Source organism: Chelonoidis abingdonii, chromosome 3 (assembly GCF_003597395.2).
Source record: "Chelonoidis abingdonii isolate Lonesome George chromosome 3, CheloAbing_2.0, whole genome shotgun sequence".
NCBI lineage: Eukaryota > Metazoa > Chordata > Testudines > Testudinidae > Chelonoidis > Chelonoidis abingdonii.
This window is the reverse complement of record NC_133771.1, coordinates 81,628,252-81,651,072: the sequence shown is the minus strand read 5'-3', so window position 1 is coordinate 81,651,072 and position 22,821 is coordinate 81,628,252.

The window sequence follows — 22,821 nt, the reverse complement described above, 5'->3', positions numbered from 1 at the left end:
TCCACTTTCTATTTTAAGGTACTTGGATGTGTTTATCACCCTACCTAACTACAGCAAAGCTCCAGACCAGTCGGATCTTCCTTATTTCTGACAGGTTTCAGAGTAGCAACCATGTAAGTCTGTATCTGCAAAAAGAACAGGAGTATTTGTGGCACCTTAGAGACTAACAAATTTATTTGAGCATAAGCTTTTGTGGGCTACAGCCCACTTCATCAGATGCATAGAATGGAATATATAGTAAGAATATATATATACATACAGAGAACATGAAAAAGTGGAAGTAGCCATACCAACTGTAAGAGGCTAATTAATTAAGATGAGCTATTATCAGCAGGAGGGGAAAAAAACAACTTTTGTAGTGATAATCAAGATGGCCCATTTACACAGTTGACAAGAAGGTGTGACGATACTTAACATGGGAAGTAGATTCAATAAGTGTAATGACCCATCTACTCCCAGTTTCTATTCAAACCCAAGTTAATGGTATCTAGTTTGTATATTAATTCAAGCTCAGCAGTTTCTTGTTGGAGTCTCTTTTTGAAGCTTTTCAGTTGCAAATTGTCACCTTTAAGTCTGTTACTGAGTTACCAGAGAGGCTGAAGTGTTCTCCTACTGTTTTTTTCAGCGTTATGATTCCTGATGTCAGATTTGTGTCCATTTATTCTTTTGCATAGAGACTGTGCGGTTTGGAAAATGTACAACGGCAGAGAGGCATTGCTGGCACATGATGGCATATATTACATGTGCAGGTAGATGGTGTAGCAAATGTGATTAGGTCCTATGATGGTGTCATTTGAATAGATATGTGGACAGAGTTGATATCGGGCTTTGTTGCAAGGATAGGTTCCTGGGTTAGTGTTTTTGCTGTGTGATGTGTGGTTGCTGGTGAGTATTTGCTTGAGGTTGGGGGGCTGTCTGTAAGAGAGGACTGGTCTGTCTCCTGAGATTATTTCTGAAGATGTTTCTCTTGAATTGGAGCTGATCTGAATATGAGTGTGGGGAGAACTCTGCTTCTCTGGTCTCAGCCTCTATTTTTTGCTTACAACTCAGTGGTTTGAGCATGGGTCTACTAAACCCAGGGTTGTGAGTCCAATCCTTGAGGAGGCCATTTAGGGAACTGGGGTAAAAATGTGTCTGGTGATTGGCCCTGCTTTGAGCAGGGGCTTGGACTAGATAACCTCCTGAGGTCCCTTCCAACCCTATAATTCTATGCAGAAAGTACTTTAGGAAACAGAGTTTGGATGCAGGTAAGCATCCCCAAAGTTCCAATTATTTTCTGAATATTACCTGTTTTGTCTGAACCCCTTTGCTCTGCAATCAAGAATTAGATCTCATTGCTGCAGATGTTCTTGCAAGTATTTCTTGCTTTTGTTCAGGCCAGAAATGCAGCCTCGTTGGTGAAATATATACATTGCAGGTCTCCCTTTGTAAGGAATTATTTTAAAATCAAAAGCTGGCTTATATGGAGAAAGATGCATTTTATACAAGTGTAAATTTGGGGATCTAGAGAACATAAAGCTCCTTCTGGCAATGGATGCAGCAATGTTGTAGGGAAAAGAGGTTTAGATTCATGGCAGGAGGGAATTTTTTGAATTAGCTTCTGCTTAAGTAGATAGTACACCAACCTCCTGCATCCAGACCATGAGAGCTTGTTAAACTGGCTTAAAACTATTCAGGAAGTAAGGATATGGAGAATTATATCTTCATATTAAAATAATATGGCAAAATAAAACAGAGCAAAGAGTTCTTCTGAAAGAAAAGAGGAGAAAACAATAAGAGTACGTATGTACCAAAATATCTGTACACAAATAAAAAGGGTATTCAAAACAAACCAAAAGAGAGGAAGGTGGTACTGAAAGATGAAGGTTATAATGAAATGAGCATAACAGATATCTGGCAGAAAACATAAGCTACCTTAATGCAAACCTTTCCTAACTTTTCAATGCAACCTTAACCTTCTTTTAATGTAGGGTGTTTTTTTTCAGATGCAATTATTGTATAGACTAGTCAAAAAAGTAAAAAGTGAGGAACTGGCATTATGTGCCAACAGTATTTTCAGTATCAAAGGAAATTCTGAAAGGCAGAGTGTGGTGATGAAATATTTTTTTTGGCAACGGGGGAGGGAGGATTGTTTGAATTATTCTTTGAAAACATGACAGATGCACTTTATAAGTTTCTCATTGTTGGAGAGGTATCACCAGTGCTGCTATTATTCACACATTACTGTTTCAGCTCCTGTGATGGAGTATACAAACCTCAAACTGGAGAAAGCGTTAGGGAGCTGCTTTGGTCTTGCCAGCCGCACCTGCACAAGCTGAAGGCAGAGCTTAAAAAGGGAAGCAGAGCAGTTCAGAGAAGGCAGATAGTGGGAGGGAGAAGACCTGTGCTCTGGAAAAGAAATACTACAGAAGATCTTGTTGCTGGAGGCCTGGCGAGCTGACCTGACCAAACCAGCAAAGGAGGGACTGGTGATTGTTGTTGAAGGTCAGAACCTTTATTTTGTGTTCAGTTCTTTAGTTTACCTTGTGAGGAATAAGGAGTGGAAGTGATCCAGAGAGGGAGCTACTTAGCACCCCGAGGTGCAGGATTTAGCTGCCCAGCACTGAGCCCTGAAGAGGAGCCAAGTGGAGAGGGTAGGCCCAGGGTCTTCTACCTGCCCCTAAAGAGGGAACAATGTTAGGTGGCTGTCACTTAGTAGGGAACCTAAATGGATTAGGCCTTGAATACACAAGGGTCAGGACCCCCAATTCCCCAACCTAAAGAGAAGGCGCTGAGGCATATGAAGACAGACTCATTACTGGTCTTTTTGGTGTATGTGTACCTAGAAAGGGTTGTACTGCAATGTGTGACCTGAGTGGAGGGCTGAGTCACAAAACAGAGAGAGATCACCACAGAGAGGCTCTACAGTGAATTAAGGGGACATCCAGAAGGTAGGCAGCTGAACCCTCACCTGACCACTAGGTAACAATAGCAGTGAATGTTCCCTATCACAGCTTACTGACTGGACAGCTGAAATTTTGATACAGGAGAATGATGAACAGTGGAAAACACCTCATCAAACAAATAACATTTATGCTACAAATTGTGATTAAAGGGGAAGAGATAGGGCTCTTCAACAGATGCAACAAAAATTTTCATCCAGTCATGGAGCACCCAGGAGCTTCACAGTAGTTAATGAGAACTGTTATCAACATCCTTAGAGAGAGAGAACAAAGGGTAGAGAAATATAACCAATAACCAACATAGGTTTATAAAGAATAAAGCTTTCCAGGTGAGCAATTTTTTATTTATTTATTTTTTTGGAGGGACAGCATTATGAAATTAGGTCCTGAGGCTGAACTGTGTCAAGAGAATCTTGTGCCCATTGTAACTTTCTATTGAAGTCAATGTGGCTCCATGCATACCTATGGGTTTGCCAGTGTCAATCCAATTGCTATTTTGGTGAATGAATGCAGTAGAAATAATATTTTTTTTTTTTTTTTTTTAGTAAAACATTTGATAGAGTTCATGAGAGTTTTTTTTTTCTCTAAATTTAATTCAGATTGGCTTGGCTATCTAAGCATGGCGACATGAACTGAAAATTGGCTGATGGATTCTAAACCAAGACTAATAAAAACAGAGATTTGTGCTAGTTTTGACTATCTCAAATATCTTTATAAGTAATCTGGAAAAAGGGAACATAGGTTAACAAAATTAATAGATACCAGCAAGGACAGAGAAATAATACTGAAGAACCTAAAGAAGTTAAAAATAAGGTCAGAAAGCATGACAATATGGGCTTGTGTAGACAAACAGTTAGTACACAGCAAGCTGGGGTGTAAATCTACCGCTCACAAGCATGCCATGCAGTAATTGTCCATGTGGGCCTTCCTAGTGTGCACTAAAAGTTCCTCAATGTTCTCTGATCTACTCCCATTTCAAAGCAGAGTAGATTAAAGTACACTAGGGAACTTTTGGTATGCTGTAGCAGGATCCACACGAATAGTTAGTGCACGGTAATGTAGTGTGTTGTAGTTTTAGAATCCAGCTAGCCACACACTGTTTGTCTAGACAAACACTAAGATTTAATTTAAAAAATTGAAGTTTGCGGAAAATGAAATGGGTTATAAATAGTTTAATCGCACTTGTCCAAGTGTTAAATCTGACCAGTTAAAAAAATCCCCTAAAATAGACAGCACATCTGTGTTCATAGTTACACTGAACTGATGGGTACTATAAAGGTCTCATATTATATGTGGAAGTAGTTTGCCGTAACGAGTATAAGGGACAAGGGTCTTCTGGGAGCTACAGTTTGTTCTAAAGAGATTTGAATGAAGGAATGTAGGAACACTCAAGCCTAGGAAAAAAGGCTTAAGATGGGCTTCATGGAATGTTATTTTGAAATTATCTTTTTGTTAATAAAATTAAACTAGAAGTAATGGGGTTGGTTTTTGTTTGCATTTGTTTACTCTTCATAGAGTGTGTAGCTCTGCCATCTCACTGAATCTGTTAATTAAAAGAAAGATTATCTTGAGGATGTGGAGAGCCTGTTGCCCTAGATTTGAGGGGTGTGTCTACCCCAGAATACGATCAAGCTAACTGAAACTATGTTATGGGCATTCAGTGCCTTGAAGTAATGAAATAGAACACCATATAGTTAAGGGTTAATTTGGAGACAGGCTTTTAGAAGCAAGGGCATGTCTAGCTGGCAGTTTCTGTGAATCAGAATGGGAGGAGGGGTCAAACAAGTAAACAACAGAGACTGAAAACCTTGGTGGTTGGAAAACCTTGAGTTTAAACACCTTTGATATTCAGTTTATTGGAAGTTAGAAAAATGATGATACAGTAAGGGTCATGATGACCTATGTGTTTTATAGAGGTTAGTTATAAAAGATTAGCTAATAGAATATATTTGTATCAGTTCTCTGAAGCCATCTTGAGAGACTTTTTCCTGACACCTTTTCTCCCCGGTGGATGAGCAACTGATCACTGCAAACCTACTTTTAATTACTCAATATCATTCTAGATGTTAGGTAAATATTTGGAATGTTCTAAACCTATTGTTTATGTTTGTGTGTGCTTATATCTAATGAGCTGCAGTGTTAGATAGAGCACACTTACCTGCATCAATCTTACCAGATGTAAGTGCTGTGTTCTGGTTGATTTATTCCTTACACTGCCTTGAGTGGAATAGTTAAATTGTCCCATATGAGGGTTCTGACAAACCCGGGTAATAAGCCTGCCTTGCTGCTTCTGAATGTCCCAGATTCTTACATATCAAAATCAGATGAACCAGTTTATCCTTTACCTAAATAATATGTCTCTCAAACTATGTTTACTATAATAAATTATTGGATGACGAAAAATTACAAAAAAATCTGTAAAATTAGTGCTGTTCAGCACCATTAATTTAGCAATTAGTGACATGGAAATAGCCCCAAATCAGAAATAAAGAGCATTCACAAGACACTGCTAAATTAGTCTTTTGGTAACTGTTCCAAAATCAAAAATGAAATTGTGTGTTCATGCAGAACATACAGAAACAGACAGTAGTAAATAGTAATGAAGAAGGGTAGAATAATCAACAGCAAAATATGCTTCTTAATCATCTTTGTTGCCAAAGAGATCTGCAAAGAAAGCGACTACATGCTGCTACAAAGGTTGCACCTGAATACATTTCCAATATTAATATAATTTGCTGTCTCTCAACTGTGTTTGGACATGCTGGGACACAATGGATGCAATCACAGAATTTTGACCATTATCCTGGGTAAGGTGGTTTTCACTGTGGTTTAGCAATTTGCTCATAACTTTAATACTTGTAATTTACAGCAGTCTTCTCCCTAATGAATACTATGGCCATGTAAAATGCTGAGGACCTGAACACTTTTGGTCATTAGAGATTCCACGGCTTCTTTCAAAGTCGCTGGGCTGTGGTCTCATAAGAGTGTAAGCAAATTTGCCAAATTCTGAATTAGGTAATCACATTCCCCTGTACTGTCCAGTGATATAGGGTAGAATTTCAGTGTCCCATGTACCACCTTAAAGGTGGGTGGATGCATTTCATGCCCACTGTTAAATATTTGTTACTTGTTTTCTAATATGTATTTGTCCAGCTTAACTTCCAGTCATTGGTTCTTGCTATGCCTTTCTCCATTCGGTTAAAGAACTCCTTGGTACCTAGTATTTTCTGCTGGTGAAAGTGCTAATACACTCAGGACTGGCGCCAGTGTTTTTGGTGCCCTAGGCGCATGGCCATTTCGCCACCCCGCACGCTGCTCCCGCGGCTCCGGTGAAGCTGCTACAGGCGTTCCTGCGGACAGTCCACTGGTCCCACGGCTCCGGTGGGCCTGCCGCAGGTGTGCCTGCGGATGCTCCACCGGAGCCGTGGGACCAGCGGACCCTCCACAGACACGCCTGCGGCAGGTCAACCGGAGACGCCTGCTGCCCCCCTGGCAAAATGCCGCACCCCAATAATCCTGGCGCCCTAGGCGATTGCCTAGGTCACCTAAATGGAAGCGCCGGCCCTGAATACACTGTAATCAAGTCACTTTTCAATCTGCTTTTTAATGAGGTAAACAGTCTTTATCTTTCTCACTCTAAGGACTTTTCTTAAGCTCTCTAATTAATTTGTGGCTTTTTGCTGCACCTTCTTCCATTTTTCAATATCCTTTAGAAAACGTAAAAAAAAAATTCTGCTAAACCACTGCACAGATACAGAACCAGCAACCACAGGTTGCCCTGTTTAAGACCGTAACCTACAAAGATTAATCCTGATCCAGATATGCAGCCAAATTTTCGAAAGTAGCTGCTAGTGGTCCTTCAGTCTGCGTTTTTGAGTAGTTGCAGCTTCCATTGACTTCAGTTGAACTTGTGGGTGCTCCCAGTTTAAAATTCAGGTCTCAAGGTATTAGAAGCTTGGCAGCCAAAATCAGTGGCCACTTTTGAAACTTTTGGCCTTGACATTTTTGAGTTTGTTCCATGTCTAAAAAAAAAAATGTATATTAATCTTCAAGCTAACAAACATGCAAACGTTTTGGCTGGCTTCATACTAGATAACCATTTCAATACTATAATCTAAGTTAGTTATTTGTGCAGAACACACAGAGAAGAGAAATAAATCCAAACACACAGAGGCTGTAGGTTCATCAAAGCATGTTGTTCCAAGTTTTAACATTAAAGGTGGTTTTCTATTTCCATTCATTTAAACTTTCTTATTAATCCTTTATTCATATTTATAAAAGCAGTGAAGTGGATCAATTTTGGGAATTTCCAAGGCAAAATGCTTCTGAGTTTCTCAAGCAAATGCAAAGTCTGAATAGTCTCAATAGTGTTGTTAAAAAGGTGAGGGCCCTTTAATGTTTTAAATGGTTGACTAATTTAATTTAAAATTGAACAAATGGAAGTTTACTAAATTGCAAGAATTTAACTTTACATTCAGACTAGGAACAAGTATAAGAAATTTCAGCTCAAAGGGTAATTTTTTCACAAACATAAGAGTGTCTGAAAACAGGAGTTTATAATAGAAGTACTTTCTCAACCATAACTATAGTGTTACTTCTGTGATGCTATAATAAATTGAAATTACTGAACCATATTTGAAATGTGATGGAGATATGGTGATGTATAACATTTGAATTACAGCTGGGAAAACTTAGGGAAACCTACTTGTAAAAGATGGTATCCTTTCAATTTAAAAAAAAAAGTTTCACGGTCTGCAACGGTGGCAAATCCTTAAAATATCACTGGAACATGAGCACTGAAATGGGAAGTCAGCAGAAAAAAATAGTGACATATCTACATATTAAAAAAAAAAAAAAGATTTTTTCATTCTTTTTTTCCTGCCTCTTGTTTTACTCTTCCTCCACCTTGGCCTTATAGATTCAATGCCTCTATCCAGTTAAAAAGTGAATGACATTAAATGCAAATGTTCTCATCTCTTACATGCAGCTAGCAAATTGATGGACCCCTCCACGTTCTGGGACACTAAGCTGATGTACATTATAATAGTGATCTTCCTTTCCTCTCACTCTTCAGTTGCAGTCCTTCCCAAGCCGCAGTAGTATTAGTAACAAATGTATTTATTATTCAATTATTTTGCAGCAGTGCCAAGAAGCCAGGGACTCATTGTGCTAGGGACTTGTCACAATTCAGGGCAACTACACTTGTATGCACCATCTGTGGTCCAACAATGGCACCTACTCTAGTGCTCTTGATCTCTTGGCACCTACTCTAGTGCTGTTGGGTAGTGACCTGTATCTCTCTCTCCCACATGACTGGGATTTTTCCAGACTGCACAGTTCCCTGCCTTCACTGTGAGGTGTCCAGAAGCCATGCTGCCTAAACAGGCTTGCATCTGCCCTTTGCTTTTTTCTCAAGAGCTATGAATGGTTGTAACTGCCAGCAGTTCTAAGCTACCAAACAGCAGTTTCTAAGAAAGCATATTTATTCTTAAAGTTAAAGCATTACAGAGAAAAATATTAAAACAATAAATGAACATATACACGTGCTAATAAGCTTACCAGAGATCACTCACACTCTCCTCCCTGTTCTACCTCTCCCTCCCAACTCCAGCCGGGTCTCTGGTATGAGTCAGTCCTTCAAACCCCGACAACAAGTTTCTGTGGTTACAATTTCATAATAGCCTCAGATCAAAACAAGCACAAAAATCATGCAAATCAGTCTGTTTCCATATAGAGGGAAAAATAATTTTCCAATCAGCACTAGTATATTGTAATTTTAAACAAGAGCATTAGGGTTACAAGTCTCATTTCATGTATGAGTCACACTTGACAAAGGCCCTTGCCACAACAAATACATTTACACCTCCTTGAGACACTATTTACACCAGTTCCATCTCCTCAGAGAAGTGGGGGTGTGAGGCCAAATCATACCCTAAGGTCTCATAATAAATATGAGGTAAAATCCTGGCCCCACTGAAGTCATTGGCAAAATTCCTATTGTTTTCAATGGACCAGGATATAGTCATGATATACATTAGTCCTTGCACTTACAGTAAGTCATAATTGATAAGAAATAAACTAGATTTCAAATGATCAGTTTAAAAGATGTGGGTAATGTGAAGCAACCTGCAAATAATTTGAAATCACACACAGAAAATGATGCACAGAACACATAAATGTACAGTTTCATGATTTTTACAATAAGTTCAATGGATCATTTATCTAATTTGCATGTTGTAATTGAATTTGACATTTTTGAAGCTATAATTTGCAAAGTGTCATGTTCAATAGTTTCCCTTTAAATGTTATTTCAGCTACCAGGAAATCAAGATTTGCATGAAGAAATGATCCAATATGTGCATCTTTGTTTCAAATTAATATTCCCATAGTTTTCTCTAATTTTACTCCATTTCTTAATTTGATCAGTGAATTGCCCCTTTAAAAATATTATCTAGCTAAGACCCTTATCCTACAATGCATTCTGTTCGAATAGACCTTTGCGCCCATGTGCAGCCCCATTGAAATCAAGGACACAGACCTTAAGCAAGGTAATAGGATAGACAGATTCATTTACCACTCTACTACAAATATTTGATTTTTTTGTTTGAAGAAGGTGTCATGCTGCCTGCAGTTGCTCAAGACTGTGAGTGCCTACCTCAGGGCAGACTATCTGAAAACAGGGCAGACACCCCAATCTGGTGATGTGTTCTATAATTAGATTTCACCAAACCAGTAACAAATGTAAACTCCTGGATCACTATACCAGTCTTACCTTGGAGTCACAGACAGTCCCCTTAGACTCAGCAATCTATCTTCCAGCCCAGACAAACTGGGCTTAGTGATAATGGTCACGTATACCAAAGATCACATCACATTTAGGTTGCTTTCAGTCCGAAGAGACCAGTCACTTACCCAAATCAACTGGTTTCCTAGATCTTACCTGAAAGACAAATTGATAGCCAATTCCAGAGTATTCTAACTGAAAGTTTATTAGCTAAGAAAAGGAAATGAGTGTTATTGAGAAGTTAAAGCAGGTAAAATATATGTACAGGTGAGGCACAGTTTGTAATTCCCAATGGTGGCAGTGATGTAATAAACTACCATTTTCCTAAAAGTCTTTTGAGGGTACCCAGATTGTCTCTGGGGATTTCCACTTTGCATCTGGTATACTTCCCTATAAGAGTCCAAACAATTCAGAGATGAAGGATCTTTCCCTGAATCCACACATATAGCTTCTTCTCATCATCACACACAATGACCACTTGCTTTGAAATTAGCACTTTTCTATTAAAGTTATTCATTTGCATACAACAAGACTTCTTTCTCACTTGATGGATTCTTTAGTTACAGGGGTATACACAATGTAAATGTTTGTTATTGTGTTATAATGTAGTACAGATAAGAGAAAACAATGCAAGTAATAGCCCATTTGTTTTCTTGAAGTTTATACACCAAATACACTGTTATGCATTTAACAAACACTTTGATCTATACTAATAAACAAGTGAATTGGCCTGGGGCTTTGGCATGAGCTGGCCCCGGTCTGCCAGCATCATAGAAGTAAGTGAGCAAATATCTAGGTTTAGGGCGATGATTAATTGCAGTTAACTCATGCAAGTAACTCTCAAAATACTCATGATTAAAAAAAATAATCGTGATCAATTACAGTTTTAATTGCAGTGTTAAACAATAGAATACCAGTTGAAATTTATTGAATATTTTGGATTTTTTAAACATTTTCTTATATATTGATTTCAATTACAACACAGAATACAAAGTGTACAATGTTCACTTTATATTTTTATTACAAATACTTGCGCTGTAAAAATGATAAAAAGTAGTATTTTTTAATTTCTCATACAAGTCTGTAGTATAATCTTTTATCATGAAAGTGCAACTTACAATCATAGATTTTTTTCTTACATAACTTCACTCAAAACCAAAACATTGTAAAGCTTTAGAGCCTACAAGTCTACTCAGTCTTACTTCTTGTTCAGCCAATCGCTAAGACAAGCAACTGTGTTTACATTTACGAGAGATAATGTTGTCCACTTCTTATTTACAATAAAGTGAGAACAGGCGTTCACATGGGATTTTTGTAACTGGCATTGTAAGTATTTACATGCCAGATATGCTAAACATTTGTATGTCCCTTCATGCTTCAGCCGGAGTACGTGCTTCCATGCTGATGACACTTGTTAAAAAAATAATGTGTTGTTTAAATTTGTGACTGAACTCCTTGGAGGAGAATTGTACGTCTCTAGCTCTATTTTACCCACATTCTGCCATATGTTTCATGTTATAGCAGTCTCAGATAATGACTCAGCATATGTTCTTCATTTTAAGAAGACTTTTGCTGCATATTTGAAAAAACACAAAGATACTGATGTGAGATTTCTAAAGATAGCTACAGAACTCGACCCAAGGTTTAAGAATCTGAAGTGCCTTCCAAAATCTGAGAGGGATGCGGTGTGGAGCATGCTTTCAGAAGTCTTAAAAGAGCAAAACTCCAATGCAGAAACTACAGAATCTGAACTATCAAAAATATCAAACTTCTGCTGGTGGCATCTGACTCAGATGATGAAAATGTACATGTGTCGCTCTGCACTGCTTTGGACTGTTGTCGAGCAGAACCCATCATCAGCATATATGCATGTCCTCTGGAATGGTTTTTGAAGATGAAGGGACATATGAATCTTTAGTGCATATGTCATGTAAATATCTTGCAACGCAAGCTACAACATGCAAACACCTGTTCTCAGGTTTAGGTGACATTGTGAACAAGAAATGGGCAGCATTATCTCCTGAAAACTTAAACAGACTTGTTTGTCTGAGTGATTGGTTGAACAAGAAATAGGACTGAGTGGACTTGTAGGCTTTAAAGTTTTACATCGTTTTATTTTTGAATGCAGGTTTTTTTGAACATAATGCTACATTTGTAAGTTCAATTTTCATGATAAAGAAATTGCACTACACTACTTATATTAGGTGAATTGAAAAATATTATTTCTTTTTTTTTACAGATATTTGTAATATATGCAAATATTTTTAATAAAGTGAGCACTGCATGCTTTGTATTTAAATAAATGGTATTCTATTATTGTTTAACAATGTGGTGACAGTCACAGCCCTAATCTAAGTATAGCCACATCATTTATTTTATGATCTATCCAAAACATTCAAATCTTCAAATCTACTTGTAGGGCCAGATTCATCCCTGATATTACTCCACTGATTCTAAAGTCAAAGGAGTTACTCTAGGACAGCAGTCTGCAAGCTTTTACACCCAAGATCACTTTTTGAATTTAAGGGCAATGCAGGATCTACCCTGCCCCTATCCCGAGGCCCCTCTCCTTCCCCAAAGCCACGCCCCAAGCACTCCATCCTCCCCTCAGTCACTTGCTGTCCCCCATCATCACTCACGTTCACCTGGCTGGGGCAGGGGGTTGGGGTGCGGGATGGGCTGCAGGCTCTGGGCTGGAGCTGAGAGTTTGCAGTGTGTGAGGGGGCTCTCAGCTGACCCTGGGGCAAGGGGTTGGGGTGCAGGAGGAGAGTATAGAGGTGCTGGCTCTGGGAGGGGGGTCAGGGCTGGGGCACTTTATTGGGGTACAGGAGGCGGATCAGGGCTGTTTTGGGGTGCTGTCTCTGGAAGGGGTCTCAGGGCTCAGGTTTCAGGTGCAGGAGGCATTTTGGGTTGTTGGCTCCAGGAGGGGGCTTAGGGCCGGGGGTTGGGGTGCAGCCTCCCACTGAACAGCACTTGCCTCTGGCAGCTCCCGGTCGGAAGTGTGGTGTGACTGACGCTAAGGCAGTCTCTCTGCCTAACCTCGCCCCATGCCGCTCCAGGAAGGGGCCAACGCATCCCTGTGGCCCCTGAGGGTGGGGGAGACTGGCAGCATGTGGCTCTGTGTGCTGCCCCTGTCAGCAAGCCCCACTCCTGCAGCTCCCATTGGTCACAACTCCCTCTTCCCGGCCAATGAGACTTGCGAAGGCGGTGCTTGCACGCAGGAGCAGCATGTGGAGGGAGACCCCTGCCTCCCCCCACCTGCAGGGCCCCACTGGCTGCTTCTGGGAGCGGCATGGGGCTGGGGCAGGCAGGGAGTCTGTCTTAATGGCAGCCCTGCTGCATCGCTGGAGATCGCAATCAAGTGGGACATTCTCTAGGATCAATCAGTTGATCGTGATCGACTGGTTGGGGACCACTGCTCTAGGATAAAATTGGCTCATTGTTTACTTGTGTTCACAAATAGTATGAATCACTGGACACAGATGCTGGGTCCTGTTCTTGTGTTCACACTTTAATAAGGAGGCTGACAAGTTGCAAAGGGTTCAGAAAGAGCTAAGAAAATCATTCAAGAACTGAGACATCTGCTTGAAGTGAGTGACGAAAGAACTTCTATTTAATTTATCAAAGAGAAGGTGATCATGGTCTGTAAGTACCTACATAAAGATTCCTGATAGTAGATGGCTCTTTAAACTAGAAAATATAAGACGATATATAATGTCTGGAAGCTGAATTTAGACAAATTAGTGATAACATTTGTATCAATGAGCTCTGGTTATTAAATCCAAATAATTACTGTGTTTTTTGTTTAATGTTCAGTTTTAACAAAGTGAGGAAAGCAACCAAGTGACTTGGTCTAGGCAAAACAACATTTAACAGGGAAACACTTCCAATATGGTCCCTTAGGCAGGTGCCAGCAGTTTGCACTCTCACTGTTCCTTTCACAGATGGTATTGGCTGCTCACATTCTCTCTTCCTTTACAGATGGTGACAGCTGCTCCCTCATTTTCAGATGGCGCTAGCCACTCTCTGCACCCCACAGATGGTGCCAGATGTTCACCCTAACCCCATCCCCCACAAACACACAGACATGAGGTATATTATGAATCTATATAAAATAAAGTAATGACAGCATATTTTCTTCCCTTAGTTCTGCCCTGCAGAATTCTATCTTTGGGACTTGCATTTGGAAGTCTATTAAATATTTAGTGCTTAGGGTTTGCACCCATCCTTTTTATTTCCCAAAGAAGATGTGAATGTATTTAGTTATAACTTAACATTTCAGAGTTACATGGAACTATTTGCTACATTACTTTGTTTGGTGGTTTAATTTATATAGACAGTAATGATTTTATTATAAATCATTGTGAAAGAAAGCATTAGGGATGTAGGACTAGAAGAGACACCCTGGGTCATGTCCAGTCCCCTGGTATCTCAAACAACTCCATCACGTAATCCCTTTGATAAATTGATCAAATGCCATCTAAAGATGACGTAGGGTTTTTTTGCCTCCACTGCTTCTATTAGATGGCTGTTCCAGGACCTCACTCCTGGGATGATTAGAAAATATATGACATTTAGTCATTTGTTTCTGCATCTATTAACTGTTTGAATAAAATGGGAAAACCATTAAGCCCAACCTATTTTTTTTTAAATGAACAAATTTTGTATATAATGCATTTCCTGGGAAAACTGTAATGGCACCAAATAGCTGTTGGGAATGTTTAGATGTCAAATGAGGTGAACAATCATATTTTCATCTGACCTTTTGTACCTATTGTTGCAAGTAACATCTATAAACTGAAGGGGATTAGAGAGAGAAGATTTTTTCTCTTGTCAGTTTGTTTACTTTGACCATGTGACAGAACTGTGAGCATGAGCATGGCCAGCTGCACTTCCTGTGTTTCTGGACTTCATTCTTCCCATACAAGGGGAGGCTACGTACACTCTTTTCTGGATTCTATGAGAGAGTGATTAGCAGGAGCAAAATTGAAACTGAAGAGGAAAAAGGAAATGCCTGCTTTCCCAGAAAGCTGAAGATGGGATGAAGCAAGTTTGTGCCCTGATCCTGCACTGGAGTGCATTATTTCTTAATGTTCTTCTTCGGACTGCCCCCAAAGATCCTTTCAATTATCACCAGGGGAGCAGAAAAACCCTTATTTTTTTAAACGAGTTTAAAAATAATAATAATAATAATAAAAAATCAGGCCATACAATTAAAGTGTGCCCTGTCGGAACACTGAAGCCTCAAAACATTTTATGTTGTGTCCCTTGCACTATTACCAGAGGATTGAAAATACAGGAAATGTGGCATTTATCTTAAAAAAAAAAAAAGATGAAGAGATTTCCTGACTCTTGCTGGCAGGTAAGCCTGACTGCATCCTCTAGTCCAGGGGTGGAGCCAGAATTTATCAGTTGTACATTGCCAAAGAGCAGCCCCCTATCAGCTCCCCCCCGCCCTGCTCCCAGTGCCTCCCGCTCACTGGCAGCCCCACCCATCAGTGCCTCCCCCTCCCTCCCCACACCTCCCGATCAGTTGTTTTGTGGTGTGCAGGAGGCTCGCAGGGGGAGGAGCAAGGGTACTGCAGGCTCAGGGGAGGGGACGTGAAGGGGTGGAGTGGGGGCAGGGCCTGTGGCAGAGCCAGGGGTTGAGTGGCGATCACCCCTCCGGCACATTGGAAAGTTGGTGCCTGTAGCTCCAGCCCCAGAATCGGTGCATATACAAGGAGCTGTATATTAACTTCTGAAGAGCCCCATGTGGCTCCAGAGCCACAGGTTGGCCACCCCTGCTCTAGTCATAATAATAACTTAAAAACAGAATGGATATTAAGATAAGAGTTGAAGTCTGGAGGAGTGGAGGATGCAGCTCTTCCTCTCCTGACACCGTCCTGGTTCTCTGTACTCGATGGATGGTGTATCGAGAGCGCCTCCTCCTGTTTCAATCCACTTTAGCCATTGTACTGAGTAAAACTATCTGTAAGAATTTAGGGCTTGAATACACATTCCTTGCCCAAGACATGCAATTTCTAGCCCCAAGAGAATAACAGAAGCATCAGGAATTAAATAATATAGATTTATAAAGGGGGGAGGGAATGGTGCCAGACAAACCTGGTGAATATTAATCAGAAACAGAGGGCTAAATTCAGCGGTGATATAAGACTGAGTTTGTCACACAATAGGTGTAAGTGGTAAAGTAGTATTACTTACTGTAACACATTTAAAGTGTGATATTTAATGACTGGCAGAACTAATGCAACTTTAACTATAAGGGGATAGACTGGGGCTGTAGGAGGAAGAACAATAAACAGGCTTCTTCCACTTTGTCTGACACCTTTTTCTGTTGCTTTCTTAATTTTACCCTTTCTTGAACTTCAGTCACAAATTTGGAGTCACAGAGCTAGATCTCTGTGACTCTAATGAGCACATTCGGCATTGGATGACTGCAGGGGTCCACCCAGGCAGATCTGATTGGCAGGTTTGCCCCTGAGCCTACTGCAATCTCCACTTAGGCACTGGGGTGTGTCTACCTGGAACTCATTGCAGGACTGGGCCTTAGAACATAAGCTACTTCCATGTGAAATAATCTTCCTAGGAAATGGTGGATGATGCATTGCTTGAGCTGCTTAAAGTTATACTAGAAAAATACTCTAGAGTGTTATATAATGTATCAATTAATCAATCCTTTATTATTAGAAAGATGGGTGAGAAAATTGGATATGTTTTCTCTATCTCCCATTTCCATTTTTCAGTGATTTTAGGTTTCCCTTTAGTTTATAAAAATATTTAGCGTCTTATGTGTCTCTCTTTAAAACTGTATATTTTGACCATCAAATGTCAAATTACAGGAAACATACTTACTTGTACAGCATTGAACATCATCTGAACTTTGTATTACCAGAAAGTTAGCTAATGTCCTTCTGAAATGCCACACTCCTAGCAGCTAACTACCATTATTCAGCCAAGAAATGTGAACAAGTTGTGCATGGGTTTGATCTGCTTAAAAAACAAGTGGGTGGGTGGGATTTTTTTTGTTAGTTTGTTTTTAAACTTCTTCAGGACTCTTCATCAAGTAAGGCTCTTTTTGAATTAACTGCTAGAACATGAATTTTTGCAGAACATTATAACATTCTTCTACTAATGCTGTTCATTCTTAGGGTATGTTTACACTGCAGTTGGAGGTGTAATTGCAGCACATATTGACATACAAGAGCTAGGTTTAATGTAGCTAGCTTGGGTATCGATATTGGTGAAGTCACTAAAAGGTCAGCCAGGACTCTTCAGTTCTTATGCCTTTACAGCTTCACTACTATTAATGCTTCCACTACATATTTTACAGCTAGCTTGGCTATGTCTACACATGATGCATTCACCCCTCCAACTGCAGTGTAGACATACCCTTAGTAAGCTCATCTGGGCTATTCCAGGTTTTTAAAAAAGGTTCCTAGGAAGTTCCCTCTATATTTAAAAACACAATTGATGAAGTACAAACAAAATCACATCTACACAGAATCATACACATGCCAGATTATGGGTGTAAAAACTAGGTAAGGTCCAAACTAGAACCTTGTCTTCTAGCCCCCTTTGAATTTCAAGGATATGGGAATTCAGGCTAAAATTCTAAGAGATGAACTCACTCCTACCCCATCTATTCCAGGTCAGATTTAAAATTATTTTATATCCTAGTTTCTCTGGATGCAGCCAAATCCTGTGAAAATGGCTATTCACTTGATGCTTTGGACATGGCTCAGTGAGTATCTAATAGCATTAAGGAGTCCAGAATGATCCCAAGGCTGTGCATCAAATTAAGACTGTAAAGACTGGGGCTCTTGATAATTTGGAAGGTTATAGAGGAGGCAAAAAGTCTGAAGTGCTTCCCTTTTCCTTTGTTTTAATACATTTATCTTTCCGGAAAGCAAGCCTCAGTCTCAAAAGTGTGGGGCATCTATGTCTGCATATTGCTAATAAGCCCTTGACACCTAAGTCATCAATGTGAATCCAGCCCACTTCAATAAGGATTAAAAGTTCTTCTCATATAATGAGGTATATAATATGTATCTATTAGAATGGGAAAAGGTACAGAGAAGGGCAACAAAAAAGACTGGGAGTATGGAACTGCCATATGAGGAGAAATTAAAAAGACTGGGACAGTTCATACTAGAAAATAGATGACTAAGGAGGGATATGATCGAGATCTATAATGTCATGAAAATCGTATGGAGAAAGTGAATAAGGAACTGTTATTTACCCCTTCACATAACCTATGATCCAAAGGTCATCCAATTAAATTAATAGGCAGCAGGTTTAAAACAAACATAAGGATGTGGCTCTTCACACAATACACTGTCAAACTGTGGAACTTGTTGCCCAGGGCTGTTGTGAAGGTCAAAAGTATAATTTAGTTCAAAAAAGAATTAGTTAAGTTCATAGAGGATAGGTCCATGAAAGGCTATTAGCCAAGATGGTCAGGGATGCAACCCGATGCTCTGGGTGTATCCATAATCCTCTGACTGCCAGAAGCTGTGACTGGACGTCAGGGCATGGATCATATGATGGATTGCTTTGTTACATTCATTTTCCCTGAAGCATTTGGCACATGCCACTGTCATAAGAAAGGATATTGGGTAACATGGACCATTGACTCTGACCCAGTATGGTGATTTGTATGTTCTTTTGTTATGTCCTTATGTAAGGCTTTTTTGTAACAATATTCCTTATTCACTTTCCCTTTAGCTGTATAGAGACCTTAGAAGGAACAGTCGTGGATTAGACAATGGGCCCACAGGATGGGAGCAAGCCCCAGTGCCCGGACCCCAGCTGTGGCCTGGGACTGGGGGAACTCTGGCTCCCTGCTGCAGCCTCAGGGACTGGGGACCTCTCACTCCCTGCTGTGGTCCCAAGGACCTGGCTGGTGGGAGGGACAAAGCTTCTCTGATCTTGGGGCCACAGTGGAGGGGGAAGAAAGGAGCAAAGGGGACCACAGTGGGGTGTGGGCGGAATGGGTCAGGACCATGGGTGGAACAAGGGTGGGGCTGTGGGTGGTGAGGGCAGAATGGTGTAAGGCCATGGGAAGGGCCACAGGCAGAAGGGGTGGAATGGGGTGGGACCACAAGTGGAATGGGTAGGGAGGGCCTCTCCCTGACTTGCTCTGGCCCAGAGCCCCACAAAACTTTAATCCACATTTGAGAAGGAAAAATCCCGTGTTTGATATTTTATTAAACAGTACTAACTGTCCTTCTTGGGGAAAAGAGAAAAAGTTAGTTGAGATAGGTAGGAACTGCTGTTAACTTCCCATCCCATTTTCTAGAAGACAAAATAAGAGCTACACACACACACACACACACACACACACACACAAAGGGGAAAAAAGAACAACAAAAATGGAAAAGGCAGCTTCTCTCTCTGGAGTTGAAGCTCACTTGCAGTACTGCTGCTGGAAAAATATAGGCACAGCACATTGTCTTATTGGCCAATCTGATGACCTGGCAACTTGTACCAACATTGGGCTATTTAGGGCAATGCATTTAGCTGATGCTTTCTGGTGGCAGGCTTACATCAGTGTTGAGAAATATATAGTTGTGGCTGGTTAAGCCATACTTTTATTAAACAGAAGGCTAAAGAGAGGGCTAGGAAAGAGAAGAAATCAGGTGGTGCTTGGGATTTAGCAGGAACAGATGGAGGTAGTGGTGTCACCTGGGTGCATCTCTCTGGATCAGGATGACAAAGGTCCAAGAATGTCACAGTGGATTCTGGGAGTCCCAGGAGATGATGGAGTTGACAGGAAGGGAAGAAGCGAACTTCGCCACCATGGCTGTCATCTTTCAATCAACCATTTTTCACCTCTGCTTTGGTTGTTCCTCTATCCCCTCAAAGTCTCTTTTTGAGGACCTCAAAAAGGGAGTGATGGGTGGAATAGCCCAACATCTCATTATTTTGTTTACTAGTTAGGCCTTATTTTCAGCACACCAAGTTTAGTGCGTTGATTTCCACTCCCACACTTCTTTTGTTCACCTAGTGTGATCTTAGCACAGTCATTGAGTTATATCAGTGGGCCTTCTTCTTTGGACTAATTCTGTTCTTCTGTCTCCTTTTCACACCTTTTCCCATCAACATTTATTATTATAGGTTATTGTGACATTTAGTTGAGCTTCCATTTAAGTTAATTTTGCACACCTGATTATTACAATAAAGGGGTACCCATAGATATTGAAACAGTAGAAAATATGGCAATGCAGATCTTAAAGTAGTCTATTATCTAACTTACACTGCTCTTCTTGTACACACATGTAACGTGGATACAAAATTCCCACTTACAAAGTGGAAAAGAGAGATTGGCCCCATGACTTGTGTCAAAAGTTAAAATACAGTCCTCTATGCTACTTTTTCAAGCTTCTTTTCTTAGGACCTGATGCTTCAATACCGATGGAATGCCAAGTCTACACAATCTGACCCTTAATGAGCAAAACTTCAAGTGTACTGTAAGGCACTATGCATCTCTGAGGCATTTTCTTACTTGAAACTGTCTTGGCATTCTCCGATGGTTAAAGACTTGTAGTTGGAGAACTGAGATATTATTGATTTTTTGTTGTTGTGCCAAAAAAGAGTGCTGCCTCTAGGAAAGGTGCAAATATTAGATTAGTGCCTCTTTTGCTTTCAATTTCCCCTTTTTTATTTTTGTTTTAATAATGTGTGTTCTATACAAAGACTGAAGAGAGGCACTGCTTCTGCTTTCACATTACAAGTCAGGAGTAAGGCTATTGAAGTCAATGGGCTTACATTGGATTTTACACTGATGTAAGTCAAAGCACAATCAGTCTCATAATCCACTTTTAAATTTTAATTTAAAAAAAGAAGTATAAAAATTCAAAATCAGCTGCCTTGTATTTTATCTTGAGCTTGAGAGTTTCTTAGGGTAGCAACTGGGGGGAAAACTGAAAAAGCTCTTTTAATAAAAGAAGTGTAGCCTAATTTTTATTTCTTTAAAATCTCAGGTCTGTAACCTGTGGCTCCAGCATTCTATGTAGCTATAACAATACATAGTGACATTCTTCCTAGTTTGTTCTCAAGATATTTAGGGGTATAAAGGATTTAAAAAACATTTTCCACAACACTTCCCTCTTACCTCCAAGTTCACTTTTTCTTAAGGGAACAATTATTTTTGGTATTTCCAATGATTATCTAACCCTACAGATGTATGCCAAATGACTGGAGTTCAATCCTTTTGTATGATAGAAGTTGGCTGATAATTCCAAGCATTAGAAGAAACTTGCATTCAGTGGGACTCCATCAAGTTTTGAACCATGCATTACTGAAATGTGCCTGTTGCAGATATAATTCAGTGATGAGGTGAAGGACAGAGTCTAAAGGTTCCTGGTAATATATATCGTAAGTAGAGCTAGTTGGAAATTTCCCAATCCGCCCCCTCACTCCAAACACACAGTTTAATTAGAAAATGCCAGTTCAGTGAACCAACATTTCTTGTGAAAGGGAGCTGGGCTTGACAAACTTTTGCTGAATTACAAGCAGACTCCATCAAAAAACTGCCTGGTTGCCTGCCAGCCCAGCTTGCATGGCCCTAGACAGGGGCGGCTCCAGGCACCAGCACACCAAGCGTATGCTTGGGGCGGCAAGCTACTGGGGCACTCTGCCTTCGGCGGCCTGCCTGCCATGCTTGGGGCAGCAAAATGCCTAGAGCCACCCCTGGCCTTAGAGATGGGGAACCTAGGGCTTCCAGACTCCCAGGCCAGCTGGCTACTCAGACTTCCTGCTCAGGAGTCAGACCCCACCCTCCCAGAAGCCAGCTGGCCTAGAAGTCTAGAACCCCTGGGTTCCCCAACGAGGGGCAGACTGCATGGAATGGCTGCCCCAAAGCTGAATACCATGGCCAACAGCCACTGAGTGAAAATGACACTCTTGTCAGTGTCACTGCTGCAAGAGCAGCAATGTATCTAAATTGAAACACCATATGTCAGTAGAAACGATTTGGGTTGTTCTGTACAAACTTGGGTTGAGAGTGTATAAGATGTTTGCTTGCTAATATTCCTCAACTTGCAAAGCTTTACACATGTGATTCAGTCTAGATATTAGTCTAATTTGCTTCACTGTGTAAGGTTAAACTTAACAGGATTGAGCTCTAATCTATCAAGCAAATTCATGATTCTTATATAAAAAAATATAATGTCATTATATTAGTGTAAAGTAAAAGCCACTGTGAACTAGTGCAGGTAGTTTGCAGTATATGCATTTCTAGGTCAAAAATGATCTAGAGAGACTTCCATGCAAAGACCTATAGTATCTTTCATACACAGCATCACAAAAGGCTTTAACACATGAGGGTATTGCTTACAGGAATGCCAGTTAAGTGTAACACATTATTTTCTTTTCCTTTTAATGCCATCCATTTCAAATGTACTGTCTGGGCTTTCACATTGCTGAAGTCAATACCAAATGTAACCTGTGCTTTTAATTGGAGATATTTCCGATTTCTAGGTTTGGTAGTCAGAGCTACTGCACCGTGGGTTGAAACGTTTTCTAAGTGAGCTGCATGTCTCTATAACTACAGCAGTTGTCATTGACAGTCTATTGCTACATTTAATGTTGAATGTCAGACAGTGGCATATTATAGTACCTTTGTTTTTTGTTCTTTGCAAGACCTTCTTTAAATGCACAGTGTAATATTTTGGTATATTCCCTGTAGAGGGGGAAGAAAAAGAGTCATAACATTTGTAAACTGCTGCACTTTTCCCTCAAAACCCCATTGAAATATTGTCCAACAAGTTACAGCCTTTCAAAACCACAGTGAGAGCAAGACGTAGCATGAAATAATCCATATTTTTGGGTGGGATGGGCATTGTGCATCCCCCCCAATCCTAAACTGGGGAAGCATCCAGAAATATTATTAAAACATTAATTCAAAGGACTTCTGTTCTATATAGTGTGACAAAGTTCCTCCTCTACTTTGGTGGGTCCTGCGCTTTATTGGCGATATTCACCTATGATCTTCGCCCTCGTTGGACCCTCAGGGTCACTCGCTCCTTGTACTTCAGGAGTGGAGCACCCAAGCCCACCCTCTACATCCGGTTCCCGCCACAGCCCTGTTGG